This window comes from Felis catus, chromosome C2 (genome assembly GCF_018350175.1).
Source record: "Felis catus isolate Fca126 chromosome C2, F.catus_Fca126_mat1.0, whole genome shotgun sequence".
In the NCBI taxonomy this organism is placed as follows: domain Eukaryota; kingdom Metazoa; phylum Chordata; class Mammalia; order Carnivora; family Felidae; genus Felis; species Felis catus.
The window spans coordinates 158,291,247-158,315,828 of record NC_058376.1 but is presented as its reverse complement, the minus strand read 5'-3'; the positions used below and the strand labels follow the sequence as shown (position 1 = coordinate 158,315,828).

General features: G+C 42.2%; 1 protein-coding gene across 3 annotated transcripts in view; it reads left to right on the top strand.

Moving 5' to 3' along the window:
- Positions 1-24,582, top strand: part of ZNF445 (zinc finger protein 445) — an 84,127-nt gene that overhangs the window by 42,572 nt on the left and 16,973 nt on the right. The window contains exon 1 of one of the 3 annotated variants that reach the window (XM_006936568.5): positions 2,415-8,294. The exons of 1 other annotated variant lie outside the window; for it this stretch is intronic. The gene's annotated coding sequence lies outside the window, so the exon portion shown is untranslated. Of the gene's footprint in view, positions 1-2,414; positions 8,295-24,582 lie in introns of those variants that run through there. One more of the 3 variants, XM_003992294.6, reaches the window with a different exon arrangement.

Here is a 24,582-nt window from a genome sequence, read left to right as displayed (position 1 = left end):
ATAGGCCTATTGCCTATTATATCACACAACTTGATTCACTTGCTCGTGCCCATCCCAATTGCCTTAAGGCCTTACTGAAGCTGCAAAGTTAGTAAACATTTCCATGGATTTAGTCCTAGGAAATGATGTTTATTTCGCAAGCTCCACATGCCGTCCTAAGTCTTCTTAATTCTGAATTGACTCATCATTTCTCTGCATGCAGACCAACATCCTATGAGATTCTTCTGCTCTCACTACTAACATACAGGTTAGTATGCAACATTGCAACATTCTTAATCCTGTCCTTGTCTGATGAAAATGAACCCCATGACAGAAAGGTAATCATGTCCCATTTTGTGATACCAAGTCTGGATTTATGACACACTTCTTTGATGAATCCCGATCTAATTTTATTTGTTAATAAGTTATCCTCTAAAAATGAAAAAGGGACTTTCCAAACTGGCTATTCTATTACACGCAATATGAACTACTTGAGAGGGGAAACCTCCCACAAGCTAAATCAGCCCACAAAGCGGAGCTATACACCCTTACCTGAGCATGCCAATTATCTGAAGAACAAACTATTGATATCATATTTATAATGACAGCTGGTATGCCTTTAGGATCAACCATGATTTTTGGATGTTAATGGAAAAAAAAAGGTTTTCTCACATCCACTGGGACTCCAATGAAAAATGGACAGTAAGCAAGTGATTCCTTGCTGCTATTCTCTTATTTTTCTGAAATTACTGTCATCAATTTGAGGCTCACACAAAGAGGACTGAAAATGAGTTTAGGGAAATGTCCCAACTGACTTTCATGTAGTAGCAACAAAAACTATAAAGGTTTTGGCATATGGGGATGAAGTCAATTCTTGCTTCTGCAAAAAAAAACCCAAAAAACAAAACAAAAAAAAACCCTGACCCTTTGAGCTCGACATTGCCTTTTGTCCTCTTGAAGGTCTTGTGACATGTGCTCCCGAGTCATAGAAATCACAATGGGCAAACAATGTTTGTAAATGGAATGAACAGTTGGGACCATGGGAGACAACATGGCTGCTTGTTTCTTCCTAGTGGAAGAGGAGGAGAATTTTTCCTCTACCCTCAAGTTCTTCTAGCCGGACTAAGAATTAAATTTACATGTGAAAGGTTAACAGGAGAAAACCAGAAAGTTTTATTGCGTGTGCTTGGAGGTCCAATAATGAAATTGAAACCTACAGAAATGACCAAGGTGGCAATTTTTACACATTTTAGATAAAGAGAGATGATAAATTAGTGAGGAATTTACAGGATAAGGAAAACAGGTATTTGGAAGCTGTAATTGGTAAGGAATTCAAAGCAAAATGAATTTGGGCTGAGGAAGTAGATTGGTGAAAAAGTAACAAGGTTTATTTTGAAAGACCCCCGAACTAGGTCTTCCTCGGCGATGAGACCCCGTGCCCACGGAACACCGAGACCACGAGTCAGATGCAAACAGCAAGAGGTTTATTCGTACACGGGTACCCGGGGCGGTCAAGTCTCAGCAAAGACTTGCGCGCCTCTTGTTGGGCTGGGGAGACTTTTTATAGGGTTGGAGTGGCAGAAGCGCGGTTACAGAAGCGAGAAGCATAGTTACGGGGTCTTATTGGTCCAGTTAAATGAGGCTGGTTTTTTTTTTTTTTTTTTTTTTTTCTTTTCTGAGGGCGATTTCCCAGAATGAGGGGGAAAAACATGGGTGGCTGACTAGGCTCATCTCTAGGGTTTATCGGGTGGAGTCAGTACTTTCCATTCCCATCTTAGGGCCAGGTGGCTATCTTAGGGCCAGGTGGCTGACCACAGATATCCTGTTTGGCAGCTAAACGGTGGACTTAGGATAAGACCCCTGAACTTCTTGGTGCTGTCTTGCAAATGGCGTTACTATTGCTAAGCATATTATGACAGGGGGTCAAAACAAGGGGAAGGGGTCTTTCAATTTCTACAGCTTTCTCCACTTTAAAGTCCATATCTCTGGTGATAAGGGTGTCTTTCTACTTCTTAGTATAGGGAGGCTATTTTTCATATGGGAGATTTGTTTCCTGCTTTCAGGAGGACAGAGATGTGTCTAAGTGTCCTTGAACTGATTGTTTCTTAAGTAACCTTTGCTAAAATATTCAAATATGCCAAATTGGCACACTGTGGGAGCCTACCCTAAGCCCCTACGCTGACTCCCTCACAAGCCCTACCTTCTTGTTCTTGCGTTCATTTAACCACCGTGGTGCAGCTAAGATGACTCAAACCATAAATAAATACTGGTGGACAGACTTCTAAAAAATTATAAAAACTGTTTATCAGTGTCTTATGTCTGACCTGTCAGGTTCTTAACCTGGAAAAATTATTTTTCTTTCCAGAGTCCTCAGACCTTCTTCCTCTGAACCATCTGAGCACCTTCATTCAAATGCCACCCAGTATGGATTATTAATATATTCTTATTATTGTATATATAATTTCTGGATGGATTGAATCCTTCCCTTGCTGAAAGGATGACACCCTCACACTCACAGTGGCAAAACAAACCGTTGGCAAATGCAGTTCCTACCTGGAGTTTACTCTTCACACTATCTAGTGACTGAGGCACCCACTTCACTTTGAAGATCAGATGAGCTGTAACTAAAGCTTTGCAAACTTCTTAGAAATGTCACTGCTGCTATCACCCTCAGTCATCAGGCAAGGTTGAAAGAACTAATGGAATCACCAATCTCAAAAATCTCCAAACTCACTGAAACTGCTGGACTCCCTTGGCCTGAGGTGTTGCCTCTGGTCTTGCTGACTTTTGCAGTACCCTCTTTGTGAAATAGTCACCAGTAGACCAATGTCTTTTGGTGTACAACCTTTTGTCGATCCCTTGTTGTACTGTAAGTCTAGTGTCGTTATGCCCAGAATTCGTGATCCCCAAAGACCACCAGGGAGCCCAGTCCGATGCAAAAGCAAAGAGCCTTTATTCGAGCTAGCTCGAGCTCAATCCCCTACCTGCACCGACGCAGCGGTGAGATGTTGGAGAGAGAGAGTTTTAAAAGCACAAAGGTTTTATAGGGATCTAGGGGCAGTTGGTGGGGTAATGGTCGTGGCCTTAACCGATTGGCTGAGGAAGGGTCCAAGTCCCATTACGCAGGTTGCCAGGCATGGTTTGAATGGGAAGTTTGAACGGGTGAGTGGGAAGTTACTCAAGGGGAGGAGGCGTGGTCTGAGGTTTAGAACGGGAATTTCTTTCTGCGGTTTTCTCGGGAAGGGGGCCATGTCGGAGACATAGTCACTCAAGATGGAGGACACAGAACAAAATGGAGTCGGCTGGCCTAGGTCCGCTCTTTCAGTGTCTCATGCTAAAACCTCTCAAACCAGGTTCAGAATCTCTTCCATATCCCCAATTCAAAATATCCTCTTGTTCATGATTTGGTATTTTGGAAAAGCCCCCAGAGGAACATGGTCCCTGAGCCCTGTTGGAAGGGAACATTACCAAGTGCTCCTGATAACCAATACTTCTGAAAAACTAGAAAGCACTGAACTTTGGGGCACACATCTCCCAGCTGAAAAGGATCCTCCTGACACTTGGTCCTCCTCTTGCACTGGTGACCTTAAAGCCAAGTTGCCCAGGAAGCTGATGATTTCATGTGGTAGACAGTTTCCTTTCAAGACACCAGAGCAAGAATTCATACTTTCACTAGCCTCAAACGTGAAAGCCTTTCTTTTTCTCTTTCTCTCTTTCATGTTGGCGTTGGCTTGGAAAGATGGCATCACCCACATCTCCCAAGCCACTCTTAAAGGGGATAACCTTTCAGACTGCTCTATTTGTCATCAAAACCCTCCCATCTGTCCCTGATGCTGGAGCCCCCCTGGTCCTCCCTGTGACCAATTTTTCTTCCATTCCCAATGAAACCATAAACTGCAACCGAAGCCACCTGCAGAGTCCAGAACATTTAGCACCTTTGCTTTAACCTTTCTTCTGCCATAACTGTATGGACTGAGACAGGCAGGGATACTTTGAAAACATCAGTATAGTACATTTTTACAATGACGTTCTTATGATTATCTAAACCCAAACTGCTCCGGCCTAGAACTGCACTTTTCTCCACATGCACCCACTCTCCAAAGAGCTTAGAACTATGTTTTATTTTAGAACAAGAAATTACCTTCCCAAGTGCAGTGAAAGCCTAACTGATCCATGGCTTACCTGGGCAAATGAAAAGTCCTAGTGAATAAATTCATTAATAATAATACTTTGATGGGAGCAGCATGTGTCCCAGCAGCATTTATTTTTGTCTGTGGTGGTTTTGAGGAAAAGCATATTTCTTTGGCTTATGAATACCTAGATGGCTGGCACTTAACCGGGCAGTGCCTTTGGGGTTATCTAATTGAACCGCTAAACTGCCAACTATGAAACTGGAACACCTCACTGGTCAATTTCCCTCAATCTGTGTTGCTGAAACAAATAGGAATTGCCAGAAAGCATTCACGATTCAGAATTTGCTTCTTTTGGTGGATCTCTAGGAGCTAGAGTGCAGATGAGGCTATGATCATGAACCTCTACTTAACTCTTGAAGATATTCCAGAATCTACTGCTAAAGCAGAACTGCCCAACAAAAATCCCTAAACACTCTGGCCAGAGTTGCTCCCCATACTAGAATAGCCCTTCATTACCTTTTAGCTGTGCAGGGAGGTGCTTGTGCTGTAGCCAACACTACTGGTTGCACTTGAACGAATGCTTCTAGGGAGGGGTGAGTCTCAGCTACAATAAGATCACTCACCCAGCCAATTGGTTTAAGAAAGTGACTCCTTCAGTGAGGTCTTCCTCACTGGGTCATTTATTTGACCTTGATTGGTTTGTGTCTTGAGCACCATGACTCCAAAGTGCACTCCAGACACTGGGCGGTATTCTACCTTTGGTAACCATAGTAGTCCCCCTGATGCACTCTGTTCACTCAAAGCTTTAAAGGCATGCTTGCATCCACTAACCACTAAGGAAATCATCTCCCTAATATTACAAAGTCACAGGCCACCAGGGTGACTCAGCCAACTAAGCCTCTGACTTCAGCTTGTGTCATGATCTCGCGGTTCGTGGGTTTGAGCCCCATGTCGGGCTCTGTGCTGACAGCTCATGAGAAGCTTAAGCAAACTGAAATTTAATCAGCTTGTTCCGCTTCTGTACAATGCTTGAATTACGGGAAACTGAAACCTAACCAGCCTGTTCCGCTTCTGTACAATTGCTTGGCGCGCCCGCAAACTCCTGCCCAATCAGTGCATTACCCGTACCCCCCCCCCCCCCAGCTTAATGTCAACCAATCAACTCCCTCGCTGACTGGAAATCCCCCAAACTGTTTACCTCGGCCTATAAAAAGCCTGCTCAAACTCCCCTCGGGACCTCGGAGCCTCACTGTTCCTGAATGCGCGGAGGTCCAGGTTGGAACCTGAAATAAACGGCCCTTGCCGCTTGGCTTTGACTCTGGACTCTGGTGGTTCGTTCTTTGGGGTCTCTCGAGCTTTGGGCGTTACATTCAGAGGCTGGAGCCTGCTTTGGATTCTGTGTCTCCCTCTCTGTCTCTGACTCTCTCTCTCTCTCTGCCCCTCCCTCATTCACACTCCATCTCTCTCTCTCTCAAAAATAAATAAAACATTAAAAAATTTTTTCTAAGTTAGAAAAGTAACAGAGAGAATAATCAATTTAAAGAATGTGAACCTGACATTGTGGCCTTTGATTACCACACAGAGATTCAACAAAAACTGTGAGAACTCCAGAGTGGTATAGCTGGGAGTAGTGCATTAATGTCTTAAATTTTGTTCACATCTCTCAGTTAAGCTGAGAGTCTGACTAAAATGGGGTGATTGTTAAAGACAACAGGACCAAAATGGAGTTGCATATGCTATGCCGCCTCCCCCCTCCCCCCATTACCAAAATAAGACTTAACAGTTTTGGTAACTTACTTGCATTTTGGTCTCCCAGAAATAGAATCTGAAACCAGTTGGTTAAAGAACAAAATTCAAAATTTAAAGATCTAATTGGCTTTATTCAGTGATTCACAAATCGAGCAACATACAGTCTAGCAGATAGAAAGAAGCTTCAGAGAGCAGTACAAGGCAATACATTTCATAGACAGAAGGGAACAGAAACAAGAATGTTACACTAGACAAACAGGTGGATTGGTTATTACAAGGCTACTTTTCTTCTGGGGATGGCAGGGGTTCTTATCAGAGCGATTACCTAACTAATGCGGATCGGGAAATTCCTGATTGGTTTCAGATTCTGTTTGTGGGACAGCCAAAACTGCAACTAAGTTCAGTTCGGTGACATGAGGGGGAAGAAGAGAGGGGGCCAGGGAAGGGGTTGACAACTCTGACTCCATCTTGCAACAGCCACTGTTCTGTGGAGTCCTTAGAAGAGCAGAACTTTCTTGGAATCACGATAAGCATCTTGAGGGTTAGACACCTGAAAAGTCCTCCCATCTCACAATACTGAGCAAAAAAAGGTCAGCCAACCACTGAGGAGCCCATGCCCAGTGAAAATTTTCTCCCAGTGTGGGTTTAAGCCTTAAAAATACCATCTCCCTTTGTCTTCTTCAGATGGGCACACCCACTGAGTTGAGTTGCCATTCCTGGTTTGCAAACCTAAATAAAGATTTATCTCGGTTTTCCTTCCTCATAGGCGGGCTCCTGAAGATTTTTCTTAGCATAAGCGACTCCATTTGGGGCTCGCTGTCCTTAACAAGTCAATCAAGAATTTCCTGATTACTTTAGTTAGGTAATCTACCTGATGAAACCCTGGCATCCCCTTAAGGAAAGTAACGCCCCAATCACCAATCTACCTTTTTGCCTCATCTAATTTTTTCCTGTTCCCTTCTGCCTGTGAAATTTCTAGCATTGTATAGTTCTTCCAGCTCTTTCCATTCTATTTGCTAGACTGGATGCTTCCCGATTTGGGAATTGCTGAATAAAAGCCAGAAAGATCTTTATGCACTCAGGATTAAAATTTTGTTCAGGAAAAAATAAATGGGGGGCATGGGAAGGCACAGGTTTGTGTGCCTGTGGCTGGAAATCAGCAAGTATCCCTAGATGTGGTGTGATGGGGAGAAGAGGTCCTCCTGGAGTCTCGAGCGGCCCCCATAATAGCTCTCCCTTTGGCCAGAACCGGTCAGCTAGATCTTGGCGCTCGCTATTTTGCCCCCCTAGTTTTGGATCCTAGTCTTCCCTGGCGGGCGGAGGCCTGGAGGGCAGCCGGGCAGAGACTCTAGAGGGGATGTGAGCAAATTGGGCAAGACTGATAGAGCGCTGGGGCCTGACAGGGCATTGGAGAGTGTAATGCCCGAAGTTCTGAAACCTCCCACAAAAGACCACCAGAGCCGTAAGTCAAAGCCAAGCGGCAAGGGTCGTTTATTGCAAGTTCGAACCTGGACCTCCGCTCACTCGTTGCCGGTGACGCTAAGAGGCCCTGAGTGAGGTTTTTACAGCCTTTTTATAGACAGGTACAAACAAGTTATGGGGAAGTTAGGGATTCTTCGCGGTTACAGAGTGGTTATTGGGTGATATCTTAATTTAAACACTTAGCAGAATTTAATTGGTCCCCGCCTTTAGGTCAAATCACAACTGGGGTGTGGGTGTCTTAATGATTGGTCAAGAATACGCGGTTACGCCAAGCAGTTGTACAGAAGCGGAACAAGCTGGTTAAGCAAGCGGATTTAAGCTAAGTTTGTTTTTCACAGACCAGGATGACTAGGCAAACAGTTTGCCCAGGTCTCTCATTTTTCCCCTTTCTGAGGAACCAAGGGGAAGGGGAAAATATGTTAAGCAAGCAGGTTTACAGAAGCGAGAAATGCCGGTTAGTTCATGTACAATCACTTATTCTATTACATACCAGACTACATTTAGGAAGTTTCACAACTTATTCTATTACATAGCAGGTTACATTCAGGAAAGGTTTCACAATGCTCGTAGCAAACAGCAAGCAAAACAGACTTCTCAGCAATTGTATTTCTTATCAAAGATCCATAATAAGCAGAAAAGAGAACTTAGCTTTAAACTAAGGCAGGGCTGTCATTTGGATTTAAAGCTGTTCTTTTCAGAGAGTGGAGGGCAGGCGCCCAGAGGGGAAGACAGGGTTGCTGAGGACAGGTCAGGCGGCTCACAGGCAGCTGAGCACCGCGCCGGCGCCAGGGAGAAGGCGAGACGTTGGCCCTCCCAGCTTCCTAGAGCGGCTGCCGAGTCGCGGGGAGGCGGCGCGCCTGCGCGACCTGGGCCGACGGAGAGCTGGTCTCTGGGCCACGGGTTCTGGGCGGGTGGTGTGGCTGGAGGACTCGGTGTCGGGGACCTGGGGAGGTGAGCCACCGGGCGGGGCGCGGGGGAGGCGGAGGGGGGGGACGACCGACAGTGGGGGTGCACGGCTCGGGAGGGCGGCGGGGACGCTCGGCCCCTCCCGGGGTGAGAGTCAGGGGTCGGGAGTGCTAGCTGAGGCCCGGCCTGGAGGCGGCGCCCGGGGCGGGCGGTCTGGCCGGGCGGGGATCCGGTCCCCGCTGCGGTGAGGAGTGTAGCTGGAAGCGCTTTGCAGCCCCGGGCAGAGAGTTGGGAGTAATGGCTTCTCTGCTTTATCCTTTCTCCCAATTATGCAAACAAAGCGTACTCATTAGGGACAATTAGATGACGCGGGTGGGAGCCAGAAAAGTGAGAATAACCGCAGTCCGCAAATAGTTTCGTCTGGATGCTTCCTGACATTTTAAAATTTGCTCACAATTATGCACATTCATACACGGGTGCGTGTGCCTTTCGAAATGGGATCGTACTGTGGCCTTTAAAAACTTAGTATTATTGGGATGCAAAAGTATTGTGCTAAAATTTACATAATACTTACCATAGGGTACAATAAAATCGACCACTTTAACCATTTTCAAGTGTGGCAAAATTGAGCGGCATTAAGTACATTCATGCCCTTGCGTTTTGAAAATGATGATACCTTCAACAGGCGGAATGCATTTGTTCACATAGCGGTCAAAATTGGTGCTAGCGTTAGTTAGGACGCCACCGAGACATATTTCTGTGAGGATAATTAAAAGGAAACGTTTTCGTTGCAGTTTATTTTCCGTAGTTAGTACACACTACACAAAGCTGTAATGCTCACAAAGTGACGCTTGTGCAGGAAAATAGCAGAATCTTGTGTATTAGGGTGACTGCCTCTTTTCAAAATGGAAGTGTAGCATATAAAAGGGAGTTTTAATTTTTTCAATATACATTTTTAAAGATTTTATTTTTAGCAAAAAGTGTTTTTTAAAGATAAGGTACAGCTCTTAAAACCACCGTACTGTCTCTGACTTGCATAGGCCTAAGAAGTCAGAGAATGGTCGGTCCCCTTCTAAGTTACAAGTGGTGGCCAGGAAAGAACACCACCCTGTTTCGAGCTGTATGTAGTGCAGAAGTGAAAACGCATTAGTATTAGTACATTATTTGCAAGGAAATGTCAGTGAGTGGTTTTAGTCATAATTTGATGAAGGGATTTCGGAGAACTTGCATCTGCTTACACGTGTGTGTATGTGTGTGTGTGTTGAGGGTTTGATGAATGGGGGTGCTCTTACCTGTCGTGTTGATGCTGAAGAAAGGCAGACAAATTTTGGTTCAAAATGTAGTCCTTACTGTAGGTCGAAATGATGGGAATGTTTGGAAGATAAACCCTCAGTATATACTTAGAAAGGAAACTGACAACAGCATCACAAATACTAAGTCTGCCCCTTGAAGTTTTCCGAGGCTCCTCGTGTCCAGGAAGTATCAGTGCAAGGGCATTCTGTGATGTCGGAGTTGCTTGGGAGTAGAAATACATAACGTATAGTAACCGTAACTTACCTTATTTGTCAGTCTTCAGGATTTTTGTATCAGAAACGCTCTGAAAGAACTCCCCAGGTGAATCATGAGATGCTGTACAAGATTGGATTTTTGAGCTTAAACTTCTGCCTGATCTTAAACCTCTTACCCTCCTTCCTTGTTTTATTACAGTGTGTCGGACCAGACATGCCTATCTAACATGCCATGTGTTTTCTTCATTTTCTGTCTTCCTGTAAGCTCTGCAAGGCGGTGGTGTTTTTTGTTTATTTGTTTTGGTTTCTTGTGGTGTTTTGTTTTTGGTATCCTTATTCGTTATGTAGTCCTTAGTGCCTGGGGCATAGCTGGTGCCCAGTAAATACTGTTAATAAAAGAATGACTCTAAATTGGAGATAAGAATAACAATATTTAATATCTTTGATTGCCACGGTTTTTTTTTTTTTTAAATCTAAGATAGAAATACATCAGAAAAAAGTGATAACAGTTCTTCCATTCCGAGACCGTTTTCTTGAGGCGCCTGGGTGGCCTAAATGGTTAAGCGTCCAACTTTGGCTCAGGTCACGATCACAAGGTCCGTGAGTTCGAGCCCCATGTCAGGCTCTGTGCTGACATCTCAGAGCCTGGAGCCTGCTTCCGATTCTGTGTCTCCCTCTCTCTCTCTGCCCCCCTCTCAAAAATAAGTATATATTTAAAACAAACAAACAAACAAACAAACCCTTTTTCTTTTGAATAGTTGTGGACTTAGAGAGGGTTGCAGAAACCGTACCGAGTTCCCTTATATTCTTTGGTCAGTTTGCCTAGAGTTAATATCTTGCATAACCATAGTACAAGTCCTCAAACTTCAGAAATTTACAGTGTACAATGCTATTCATTAAACTGCTGACTTTAATTACAGAGTCCAGCAGTTTCTCACTAGTGACCTTTTTCTGTTCCAGGATCCGATCTAGAATCCCTCATTCCACCATTCCATGTAGTTGCCCTGTCTTCTTGTGACAGTCTCTCCATCTTTCCTTGTTTTTCACGACGTTGACACTTTTCAAGTATGTTGTATGGGTATTTTTAGAATGACTCTCACTTTGGTTTTGTCAGATGTTTTTTCCTGCTTCAATTGAGGATGATGTTGGTATGTGTTATTACTGTCAATACTGATTTTGACCTAGTGGTGTCTTCCATGTGTCACCATTGTAAAGATACTGGCTTTCCCTTTGTAACTAGTGATTATTTGGGGGAAGATACTTTGAGAACTTGCATGGCAATATCCTGCTTTTCTTTACTGTTCACCCACTAATTAGCCTTCTTGGTGGATCTTATCACTGTAATGGTCTAGTGGTGACTTTGATTTCTGTTATTCCTTCTCCAGATAATAATTGGAATATTTCCTGAGGAAGAGTTGTGCCTTCTTTCCCTTTGTTTTATTTCTTCAATTACTTGTATCTGTGTGATGTTGGATACATATCCTTTGGGCTATGATGCGGTGCTAATGGTACTTATTTCGTTGCTTAAATTATTCCAGCTTTGGCCCTTGGGGGCTCTTTGCAGTGGCTCCTGCTTCCCCGTAAAGTGTCCACATCCTTTTTGGTGTCTTTCCCTGACTTTCTGGCCCCATACATTAATTGTGTTTGTTGTATCTTCCCTTCCCCAGCCCCCGAGACCACCACTTCTCCAAAGATCCCTAGTTCCTTTCTCCATGTTCACGGTTTATTGGAGAATGATACTGAGAAACCAAGTTTTGGGCGCTAGGTTTGAGCTCACTTCTTAACTGATGTACGGGTTCAAGTATACTGTTAACACTCTAGTTATGTACTGGAAGCAGTCTTTCTTGTTTCCTTATCAGCGTATAAAATAAAGCATATGTACCCTCACACTGGTAGGAAAAACACGGGAATAAGAGACTGCTAAATGAGGATTAAAAAAAATTTTGTTAACATTTATTTATTTTTGAGAGAGAGAGACAGAGTGTGAACTGAGAAGGGGCAGAGGGAGAGAGAGGGAGACAAAGAATCTGAAGCAGGCTCCAGGCTCTGAGCTGTCAGCACAGAGCCCGACGCGGGGCGCGGGGCTGAAATGCACGAACTGTGAGATCATGACCCGAGCCGAAGTCCGGCACTTAACCAACCGACTGAGCCACCCACGTGCCCCATAAATGAGGATTTTAAAAGAAAACAAAATACGTCATGTATGAGCTGAAGAAGCAAAATGACAAAAAAGGAAACTGTCCCTGAAAAATGCCCAGATAATTGTTTGGGATTTCCCCTGTTTTTACAAAGCCATTTTCATTGCAGGATTGAGACTGGGCCTAAGGTATGAAGCTCTGGGAGAAGAGGCCCGATCAGCTCAGGTTGCCTCCTAGGCCTGGGATGGGTGAAGTTTTATTTCTGTTCTCAAAAGCTGGTTGGGACATGGAGAAACCCTGAGGCATTAGGAAACCTGAATTTAACTGGGCAGCTTCAGCTCACTGGCCCCCATGTCTTTACTGTGCCCTGGGTCTTTCCAGAGTCTGACAGGCCCTGGAGGTCTTTAGCTTTCTCCATGTTCATGGTTGCAGAGGCTAGGCCAACCCTTTCTCCCCGATTGAAGGCCTGGAACCCCTCGCCAGGTTCCTAGGCTTTCGCCCTCTTTTTCCTGTCAGTTAGCCTTCTCATCACCTGTGTCCAGATACTTCGCTGGCCTCTTTGGACATTTCTGTAGCAGCTGCTTTAGAACAGGCCTGCTTGGAGGCTTATTTTTGGTGCTAATTGTGCTGTGGATCTCCATTTCCTGAGATAGGTCTTGCCATTTCTATTTCCTGCTGGGTGCCTTCCTTCAGAACATTTGTCTCTGGGCTCAAGTTCATTCTCTTTAGCCTCACTGCCAGATTTCTGGTCACTGTGAGAAGCTTTCTAGTCCTTTCCTACTTGGGTTTCTTGCTCTTCTCCAGTCTGTTCTGCAGGTTTGTTGGGGAAAGTCTCTGTCCCTCTTCCTCTGACTTTCAGCTGCCTTCTGAGCAGTTGTTTCTGCTGCTGGGGCTCAGCACAGCTGGAGCCTGTCCCTCTTGCTCGGCTCAGCCTTCTTTTGTTGTTGCTGGTCTTCAGGTCTGTCTGTAGGCCTTCAGCCACTTACTTTATCATTTCCCTCCTTTTCCTTTGCTTTTGTTTCTCCAGTACTTCTTCTTTTTCTCCACCGTTTTTTCCACATCAAAGCTTCACTTCTCTGCCAGAACTTTAGCTGACTCCTCAGCATGCATGATCCCTAATGTAGTTCTTGACTGGACTGACTCTTCATGCCCTGAAACAGGAGTGTAGTTTTTTTGTGTGTGTTAGCTGGATGGCAGCCTGCTTTCTGGCATGAGCTCTTTCCGTCTGGTTAGTCACTCTTTTTTCTCTGTCTTGACAGCATTGGCGGAGTCTGGGAGATAGCGAATAGGTATTGGTTTATAACCAAGTAGGAGATGGCTTCGGAGTGAAGGGAGTGATTTCTTTAATGTATTTAATGGTCGCAGGAGATGGAGGATGGTTTCAGGGGACGATGAACATCATTTGTGACTTGGTGCACTCAGTTATGGGACCCTTTACAAGAGGTACCGAGGCCGGCTGTTTATTTCACTCTTTTTGTGGACCCTTTGTTTTGTCTCTTTGTCTTAACATTCTTGGTCTTTGTTTTTTCTTTTGCATGTTGTGTTTAGGGGTAGCATTTTGCTCTTTTCATTCTCTTCTTATTTGCCAGGTCATGTCTTAGGTTGGTCTCTTAATTTTTAGGAGATCTAAGGTCACGTTGGTTGGTTTTTCCATTTGTGGTTTTTGAGTACAGCCACCATTTGCTCTCAGTACGCCTTCAAGGCTTGCTGCCTCTCCCCCTCAGTTCTTGTCCCTGTGTCCTGGGAGCTGCTTGATACTCATTTAGTGTGTTTGGCAAAGAGAATTATTGATTACTTTGATGATTGTAAAAGTGACATGTAAAAATTCACGGAACACTGGTTAATAGGAAGGGAAAGGCTTTATCCCACGTTCTGGAGAAGATAATGGGTGAGAACACTCTGGCAGCAAGGCTAAGAAAGTTTTTGTGCATATTCCAGCTGTAGTTTATTTTTATTTTAAGTCTTAACTAGTTAATAACTATAATTTTTAAACCTTGTCCCATAATTTACTTATTATTTTAGGAAAATGGGACAAGACAAAATATATAATGAGTAAAGTAACAGGGAGGCAGATTTCAGACACACCAGTTTAAGCACTTCTAACATTTTGGCATTTTTGCAGTCTTTCTTTCTTTCTTTCTTTCTTTCTTTCTTTCTTTCTTTCTTTCTTTCTTCTTTCTTTCTCCTTCCTTCCTTCCTTCCTTCCTTCCTTCCTTCCTTCCTTCCTTCCTTCCTTCCTTCCTTCCTTCCTTCCTTTCTTTCTTTCTTTCTTTCTTTCTTTCTTTCTTTCTTTCTTTCTTCTTTTAATGTTCATTTATTTTTGAGAGAGAGAAAGAGCACAAGTGGAGGAGGGGCAGACAGAGAGGGAGACACAGAATCTGAAGCAGGCTCCAGGCTCCCAGCTGACAGCAGAGTCTGATGAGGGGCTTAAACCCATGAACCATGAGATTGTGACCTGAACTAAAGTCAGATACCAACTGAGCAACCCAGGCACCCCTGTAATCGTCATTTTCTACATGCATTCTTAAAAGAAAGAAAAGAGAGAGGCGTAGTACACAAATGTTATGTTGAAAAATGAAATAACTACAAATAAACTAAAGGTTCCTTTAACTACTATTCTCAAACTCTCCGCTCCTGTATTCAGTAAGAGTTTTTGTGAATTGCCCAAGCCATCTTAAATTCCTTTGAGTACTTATGTACATCACACATACTTACACTTAGACGTATATATGGTTTTAGATTTTTTCCTACAATTATATCTAAGATTTTTTTTTTTATATCTTAACATGTTTTGTTATTGATGGGCAAGGCGGTCAAGAGCAGCTTCTCCTCTCTTGCGTAACAGCGTTTAGAGTAGCCTTGAGCTGGGGACATTTCCTTGCAAAGAGATAAAGAGCACTCTGGGCTTATTGCCTTCTGAAGGACTATTTTTCTCTGTTCTTGCTTAATGTATACCCCTTTGTTCTGCCTATTGCATGTGTCAGTGACCCTCAGGCCTACCCCTGCTTTCTTTATTTCAGACCCCACCGGCAAGGGGTTGAGGGTCCTACTGCAGCATTAGGTGTAGTGCTTGTCTCCACACTGTCCTAAACACGTTGCCTGCGAAAGTGATCTGCTGTGCATGGGGAAAGCAATGGATTGCAAGAGGTTGAATCTTGTGCATTCTTTCTCTTTTCTCTTCTTGTGAGTAAGTTTTGTACTACTTGAGTCAGGTGTGTATTTTGTTTCTTCTTAGCAATAGAATCGTGCTCTGGCCTCTTGTGTGAGTAGCATTTACTTGCCTGTTAACCTTGGCCACACAGTCTGAGCACCCAGCAGACAGTGAAACAGTAATGTTAAGAGTCCAGTACAGTCTTTTAAACTGTTGTACTGGATATTTCATCCTATGCCGGAGACCTGCTCCAGCAGTCAGGGTCCTGTTGGGATGGGTGGACGTCGGCGAAAGAAGTCACACTTCAGTTTCTGCACATCAGCCTTTATTGCAGGTAGCGAAGGAGTTATTTATCACTTGGGGACCGGAGTCTTAACAGGTGGGGGATGACTAATTCTACATGATAGGCATAGGCAGGCATGTGTGCACCGACATATATAGTCTCACATGATTATACAACATGATTATTAGCAGGGAAAGGAGAAGGTACAAAGTTTACAGAAAGTTCCTCAAAGGTTATTTCCTCAATTTACATAAGGTAGATACAATGAAAAGAAATCTTTAACAATGTCACAAACAGGGTCATTTATCTTATTACAATTCTCGTGTAAGGTTCACCAGGTTCTCAGGGTCATGATAACTTTTCTAAGAAGCTTTACAATGTTGTTGTGTTCATATTGACGCAGTCAGAGTTTTACAATTTATTTATACACATTAGGGTACAGGTTGTCTTCTAATCCATTGTACACTTCATAATGGCAACCTTTAGGATTAGTCATAAACTTAGAACACAATACATTGCCAGGGGCAACATCCAAACATATCTTTGACTAATTTTCAAGGAACTTTCCATGCAGTATATCTAGTACTAGTAGGATGACTTACAGAATAATATTTCTGATTATAAATGAACCCAATACAAGGTGATTGAAAACCCCCTTTCAATTTCCTCTGGTAAAGTCCCCTCATCCCATGATTAGTATAAGGGTCCCAATCACTCCACATACACATATTACCCATGGGATCTTGTCTATATTTTACATATGTCTCCCATTTCCAGGCTTCCCCAAGAGTCAGAACTAAAGAGGACAGTAAGAGCAATAGCAGCATGTGGTTTGACGATGGTCCACTGCCTTGCAGTGGTTTCCAAAAGAGGATCTTTATCCTCATGGCAGTGCTGAATGAGACTTCATTCGGCTGGTTCCTTCAATCATAGATAGTGCTACGCTTTTATTTATTTCTATTGATGAACAAGTCATTTATTTCCAATATTGTGTTACTACAAAGAGTACTCCAGTGAACACCTATGCGAATGTCTGTATATCTACCTCTGCAAGTGTTTTTCCAGGGAGATTCCTAGAAGTGAAATTCCTATAGCCGAAGTAATGGGACTTCATAGTTTTGCTATAGACTTTCACACTACCTTTCCTGGTGGTTGTGTGCATTTACGCTTCTATCACTGTTTTGTTTTTTGTTTTGTTATTATTCTTTTTTCTGGTCAAGAGGTTTTCAAATATTGTAGTCCTATATCACACTTTTCCTTTTATTTTCTTAAGAAATCCTTGCTTACTCTGAGGTTCTTACTCTTGTTTTTGAAGTTAAGTCTTTGGAATTCATTTTGTGTGTAATTGTACTTTTATTTTTATTCCCTAGCCAGTCGTCCCTATGCAAGTCATTGATGTCTGTCCTTTTCCACTGTCTTGTAATGCCACTACTGTCATATCCCAGATCAGTGTGTGCATATAAGTCTTTGGATTCTGTGCTATTCCTTTTATTTGCAGTTTGTGTATTCCTTCAATAATACTCACTTTTAATTGTTATATTTTTATAATAAGCTGAATTGTATGGTAGGACAAATCTTCCCACCTTTAAAATAAAAGCTTGTCTTCACTATTGTTGACCTTTACTAATTTTTGTAATTTGTAGATGTTTATCAACTGTGAAGAAAGTTTATATTGGGTTTGTTATGATTTTATAGACTTTTCAATTAATTTAAGGAGAATTGATGTCTTGGAAATACTAGATTTCATATGCTTAAGACTTTTTCAGATATACTTTGTCTTTTGGTAGTTTACTATTTCCCCCATTAAAGTTGTGTACATTTTTTTAAGAGCTTTATTTCTGGGTATTTTATGTTTTAGTTGTTGGTATTTTGTTCTGTTTCTAAATAGTTGTTGCTGTTATGTTAGAAAAGTATTGATTATACATTGATATTCAGCTTTTTAAAAATATTTAAAAAATGTTTTAAAAACATTTATTCATTTTTTGAGAGACAGAGACACAGAGTATGAGTGGGGGTGGGGCAGAGAGAGGGAGACAGAATCTGAAGCAGGCTCCAGCCTCTGAGCTGTCAGCACAGAGCCCGCCGTGGGGCTTGGACTCATGAACCACGAGATCATGACCTGAGCTGAAGTTGGACACTCAACTGACTGAGCCACCCAGGTGCCCCCATGTTTGTTTATTTTTGAGGGAGAGAGAGAGCGCGCGCGCGCGCACGAGCGAGCGAGCGAGCAAGCTGAGAAGGGGCAGAGGGAGAGGGAGACAGAGGATCTGTAGCAGACAGCTCCACTCTGTCGGTGCAGAGCTTGATGCGGGACTTGAACTCATGAATCGTGAGATCATGACCTGAGCCTAAGTCGGACACTTAACCAACTGAGCCACCCAGGTGCCCTGACATTCAGCTTCTTAATTACCTATCATATTTTAAGTTTTTCAGTTGATTCTCTTAGACCTTTTAGGTGGATGTTTATATCACTCATGAGTCATAGTAGCTTTTAAAAATTTTAATACTTTTTTTATTTTTATTTTTCTTAAAATTTTTTTATTAACATTTATTTATTTTTTGAGAGTCAGAGAGACGCTGAACACAAGCAGGCGAGGTGAAGAGAGGTAGACACAGAATCGGAAGCAGGCTCCATGCTCTGAGCTGTCAGCACGGAGCCCAATCCGGGGCTCGAACCCACCAACCGTGAGATCATGACCTGAGGTGAAGTCAATCGCCCAACCGACTGAGCCACCCAGGCGCCCCTAATTTTATTTTTAAGTGATTTCTTTACCCAATGCAGGGCTCGAACTCATAACCGAGCGTCGAGTGTCTACCAACTGAGCCAGCTAGGCGCCACATCTTTGATCCTCCTTTTCTAACAGTTTCTGCGTATTTCTTCCTCTTCACCTCCTCCCCATCTTCCCCCTCCTCCCCATCTTCCCCCTCCTCCCCATCTTCCCCCTCTTTTCTTTCCTCCCCTTCCTCCACCTCCGCCCCCTTCTACTCTTCCTATTTCCTTTCCTCCACCACCGCAGCCGCCGCCAATTTGGTTGCCTTTTATTTCGTTTTGTTGTCTGATTACTGAGGCTGAGACTGCCAACACTATGTTAAACACTCCTCATCCTCCCTTTCCTCCTCCCCTTCCTCCTCCCCTTCCTCCTCCTCTTCCTTCTCCTCTGCCACTGCCAATTTGGGCGCCTTTTATTTTGTTTTGTTGTCTGATTGCTGAGGTTGAGACTTCCAACACTGTTAAACAACCATGGTGAGAGTGGAGATCGCTGTTGTGTTCCTGATCTCAGGGGGAGTGTTCTCAGTTTTTCCCCATTGAGGATGATATTAGCTGTGGGCCTTTCATATATGGCTTTTATGATGTTAAGATATGTTTCTTCTATCCCAACTTCCTTGAGGGTTTTTATTAAAAGATGCTGTATTTTGTCAGATGCTTTTTCTGCCTCTATTGACAGGATCATATGTTCTTACCCTTTCTATTAATGTGATATATCACGTTGGTTGATTTGCAAATATTGAACCAGTCCTAGAGCCCAGGAATGAATCCCACTTGATCATGGTGAATTATTCTTTTAATATACTGTTGAATTTGATTTGCTAGTATCTTGCTGAGATTTTTTGCATCCACATTCATTAGGGATATTGGCCTGTAATTCTCCTTTTTTGTGGGGTCTCTGTCTGGTTTGGGAATCACCATAATGCTGGCTTTAAAGAATGAGTATGGAAGCTTTCCTTCCATTTTAATTTTTTTGGAACAGATTGAGAAAAATAGTTATTAACTCTTCTTTAAAAGTCTGGTAGAATCGATCTGGACCAGGACTCTTATTTGTTGGGAGATTTTGATAACTGATTCCATATCTTCACTGGTTATGGGTCTGTTTAAATTTTCTGTTGCGTCCCATTAGGGTTTTGGTAGTATGTGGGTGTCTAGGAATTTGTCCATTTCTTCTAGATTGTCCAGTTTGTTAGCATATAATTTTTCATAGTATTCCCTAATAATTATTTGTATTTCTGTGGTGCTGATTATGATTTCTCCTCTTTCATTTGTGATTTTATCTATTTGGGTCCTCTTCTTTTTGAGAAGTCTGGCTAGGGGGTTATCAATTTTGCTTATTCTTTCAAAAAACCAGCTCTTAGTTTCATTGATCTGTTCTTTTGTTGTTTTTTCAATTCTATACCATTGATTTCTGCTCTAATCTTTATTAATTCCCTTCTTCTGCTGGCTTTGGGCTTTTTTTGCTGTTCCTTTTCTGGCTCCTTTAGGAGTAAGATTATGTTGTGTAGTTGGTACCTTTCTTGTTTCTTGAGATAGGCCTGAATTGCAATGTATTTTCCTTTTAGGACTGGTTTTGCTGCATCCCAAAGGGTTTGGACTGTTGTGTTTTTATTTTCATTTGCTTCCATGTATTTTTTAACTTCTTCTTTAATTTCCTGGTCGACCCATTCATTCTTTAGTAGAATGTTCTTTAACTTCCATGTATTGGGGACTTTCTAAATTTTTTCTTGTGGTTGATTTCAAGTTTCATAGCATTGTGATCTGAAAATATGCATGGTATGATCTCAATCCTTTTATTTTTGTTGAGGGCTATTTTGTTACCACTATGTGATCTATTTAGGAGAATGTTCCATGTGCATTTGAGAAGAATGTGTGTTCTGATGCTTTTGGATGAAAAGTTCTGAATATATCTGTTAAGTCCATCTGGTCCAACATGTCATTCAGAACCATTGTTTCCTTATTGATTTTCTGCCTAGATGATCTGTCCATTGTTGTAAGTGGAATATTAAAGTCCCCTACAATCACGGTATTATTATCTATACATTTCTTTATGTTTGTGACTAGTTGATATGTATATATGAGTGCTCCAGGTTGGGGACAATAAACATTTACAGTTGTTAGCTCTTGATGGGTAGACCCCTTAATTATGATATAATGCCCTTCTTCATCTCTTGTTATACGCTTTAGTTTAAAATCTAATTTGTCTGTTATAAGTATGGCTACTCCAGCTTTCTTTTGACATCCATTAGCATGGTAGATGGCTCTCCATCCCCTCACTTTCAATCTGCAGGTGTCCTCAGGTCTAAAATGAGCCTCTTGTAGGCAGCATATAGGTGGATCTTGTTTTTTTATCCATTCCAATACCCTATATCTTTTGATTGGGGCATTTAGTCCATTTACATTCAGAGTGATTATTGAAAGATACGGATTTAGTGCCACTGTGTTATCTGTAGGTTTCATGCTTGTGGTGATGTCTCTGGTCCTTGTAGTATTTCCTGCTTTCTACTCAGAGTCTCCCTTAGGATCTCCTGCAGGGCTAGTTTAGTGGTCATGAACTCCTTCAGTTTTTATTTGTCTGGGAAAGCCTTTATCTCTCCTTCTATTCTGAATGACGCCCTTGCTGGATAAAGGATTCTTGGCTGCATATTTTTCCTATTCAGTACATTGAATATTTCCTGCCACTCCCTCTGGCCTGCCAAGTTTCAGTGGACAGGTCTGCTACTACCGTTATGGGTCTATTGTGTAGGGTAAGCCCGTATGTCCCTAGTTGCTTTCAGAATTCTCTCTTTATCTTTGTATTTTGCCAGTTTCACTATGATATATCATGGTGTTGACCTGTTTTTGTTGATTTTGAAAGGCATTCTGTGTGTCTCTTGGACTTGGATGTCTGTTTCCTTCCCCAGATTAGGGAAGTTCTCAGCTATAATTTGTTCAAATAAGCCTTATGCCCCTTTTTCTCTTCTGGGACTCCTATGATATGGATGTTATTTCATTGCATTGGATCGCTACCTGGCTTTCTTTTTACTTCCATTTGAGTGATAAATGCTTCTCCATCCCTTGACTTTCAATATACATGTGTCTTCTTGTCTGAAGTGAGTCTTCTTGTAGGCAGCATATAAACCCAGGTCTTGGGTTTTTGTCTTCTCTGTCACCCAGTGTCTTTTGATTGGAGCGTTTAGTCCATTTATGTTCAAAGTAGTTATTGATGGATATGTATTTATTGCCATTTTGTTACTTGTTTTATGGTTGTTTTTTTGCAGTTCTTCCCTGTCCCTTTCTTCTCTTGCTCTTTTCTCTCTTGGGTCTGCTGGCTTTCTTTAGTGATATTCTTGGATTCCCCTTTCTTTGTTATTTGCATATCTATTATCGGTTTTTGATTTGTGGTCACCATTAGGTGTATATATATAGCATTTTATGTATATAGTGCTGTATGTTAAGTTGGTGGTTGCTTAAAGCACTAACCATTCTAAAAGCACTAAATTTTTATTCCTCTCCAACCCATGTTTTAAGTATATGGTGCCATACTTCACATCATTTTATTTTGTGAATCCCTTGCCTGAATTTTATAGGTACACTTAATTTACTGCGTTTTTGCTTCCTATTCTTTTTACTCCTGCTTATGGTCTTTCCTCTCAAAGAGTGCCTTTTAATATTTCTTGTAAAGCTGATTTAGTTGATGAATTCATTTGTTGGTCTGGAAACTTTTTCTCTCTCCTTCTCTTCTGAATGATAGCTTTGCTGGATAGAGTATTCTTGACTGCCTAGTGTTTCCTTTCAGCACTTTGACCATATCATGTCACTCCCTTCTGAAAAATCCACTGATAGCCTTACAGAGTTTCCCTTGTATGTAACTGTCTTCTTTTCTCTTGCTGCTTTTAAAATTCTTTCTTTATCATTAGTTTTTGCCATTTTAATTATTAGGTGTCTTGATGTGGACCTCTGTGGGTTGATTTTGGGGGGGATTCTCTGTACCTTCTGGGTCTGGATTTTTTTGTTTGTTTCCTTCTCCAGATTTGGGGAGTTTTCAGCTATTATTTCTTCAAATACATTTTCTGTCCCCTTTTCTCTCTCTTCTCCTTCTGGGATCCCTATAATACAAATGTTATGCTTGATGGTGTTGTTGAATTCCCTAATCTACTTTAATTTTTAATTATTCTTTTTTCTCTCTCCTGTTCAACTTGGTTACTTTCCATTACTCTATCCTCAGGATTGCTGATCTATTTTTCTACTCCCTCTAGTCTGCTCTTTATTTTCTGTAGTGTATTTTTAATTCCAGTTATTGAGTTTTTCATCTCTGGTTCATTTTTATATTTTTTATCTCTTTGTTGAGGGTCTTACTGAGGTCCTCCACTCTTAAGTCCAGTGGGTATCTTTATGACCATCACTTTTAGTTTTCTATCAGGCATATTACTTATCTCCATTTTGTTTAGGTCTTTTGCTGATATTTTGTTCTGTACTTTCATTTGGGACATATTCCTATTTCCTCATTTTGTCTAGGTCTCTGTGTCTGTTTCTGTATATTAGTAAAGTCACCTATGTCTCTTCCTGTTGGAAGTAGTGGCCTTATACAGAAGAGGTCCTGTAGTACCCTGCAGCACAGTGTACCTTATTCACCAGAGCCTGGCATTGTAAATATATCTCTTATGTGTGTTAGATGTTCCCTACTGTTGTCACTGAGCCATGTTTGCCTTCTATCCAGCATCTGCAATGGCTCTCTTTGCCTGTTGTGGGCACGGTTTGTATCCTGTGTTGTTAGTGGGCCAGTCAAGGGTCATCTTGGGCTTGAATTAAGTTAGACCATGTGTTTTCCAGAGCTGTGGTAGCACCAAACTGCAGGGTACTCTCCCTGTGTTGTTCCCTGAGAAGCTTTCATCAGTAGGTGAGGCCTGCTGCCAGACGAGATGTCTGCCCCCGGCCCACTGCTGGGGCCCCGGAGACTAATGTGTGTGGTTGTCTTCCCCTTTCTGCTGGGCAGGAGTCAATTTGGATTGGTGCTGGCCCCCCTTGGGGGTGCTTGCACACTGCCAGGCTCGTGGTACCACTTTGGATGTAATGGTGCTGAGGGCTTGTTGGAGGGGGTCGGTTACAGGAGATGGCGGCACTGTTAACAAGCTAGGTGGAGAGTGTTCACACTCTGCTGGTTCCCGCAGGTGTCCCTGTATGTACGTTGTGGGGAGTGAGAAGGAAACGGCTCCTACCAGCTCTTTTGTTCTTGGAGAAGCCTCCTAAAGATACCTGCTCCTCCAGCACATGCTTTTGAGATTAGTAAATAAATCTCTTTCTTGTATACCCGAGGTGTTTTGCAAACTGCCGCTTCTCTGCGGAATCTCAGTGGGGCTGTTTGTTGTGCTTTCCTTTTAAGGGCAGAGACTTAGTTTCCCATTGCCCTTCCCAGAGCTGATCCTGCTAATTTTTAAAGTTCCAGGTGTTAAGTACCACTGGTTGTAAGAACTTGAGAAATTAAGCCCCTCTGGTTTTCACGGGTCAAATATTGTGGAGACTTGTCTTCCCAGTACAGGTCCTCTGTACCTGGGGTGCCTGGTTTGGGGTTTGTTCGTGTCCTTTGTCCACCCCACATGCTCCCTCCTGTCCATGTCTTTGCCCTTTCTACCCTCTTCGTTGTGGCCTCTTCTATACATTTAGCTGTGGAGAATCTGTGCTTCTAGTCTTCAGTTGTTTTCTGGGTTATTTACACTGATATGGGTGTTATCAGGTGTATCTGTGGGATGAGGTGAGGCTAGGTGAGCCAATGATCCTCCTATTTCCAGCCATTTTCCCTGAAAGCTTCCCCCCACCCCCCTTTTTTAAAATTAATTAATTAATTAATTAATTAATTTACCTAAGTGCCTAAGAAACCTCCTGGACGGTGTTAAAGAGAAGAGTTGAGAGTGGACATCCTTGTCATATTCTCACTTTTTGGGGGGAAACATTTGGTTTTTAACTACTAAGTTTGATGTTAACTGTGGGTTTTCGTAGAGGTGTTTTGCCAGAAGTAGAAGTTCCATTCTATTTCTAGTGATTGCTTTTGTTATGAAAAGTTTGGGTTTTGTAAAAAAAATTTTTTTTGCTCCTATTTACATCATTATGTGATTTTTGTTTTGTGTTTATTGATATGTTAAACAATCTTGCATTCCTAGGATCAATCTCACATGGTCATGGTATATAATTCTTTTCGTATGTTAGTGGATTTTATTTTGCTAGTATATTGTCCAGAATGTTTGCATTTATATACATAAGAGATACTTGTCTGTCTGGTTTTGGTATCAAGGTAATACTGGCCTCCTAGAATGAACTGGGACGTGTTCTTCTCTTCTGTGTCTTTGAAGAGCTTATGAAGAATCAGTATTATTTTTTTCTTTAAATATTTGGGAGAATTCAGCAATAAAGCCATTTGGGTCTTTGCTTTTCTTTATGGGTAGTTTTGACTACTAATTTAATCTCTTTACTTGTTACAGGTCTATTCAGATTTTGTGTTTCTTCTTGAAC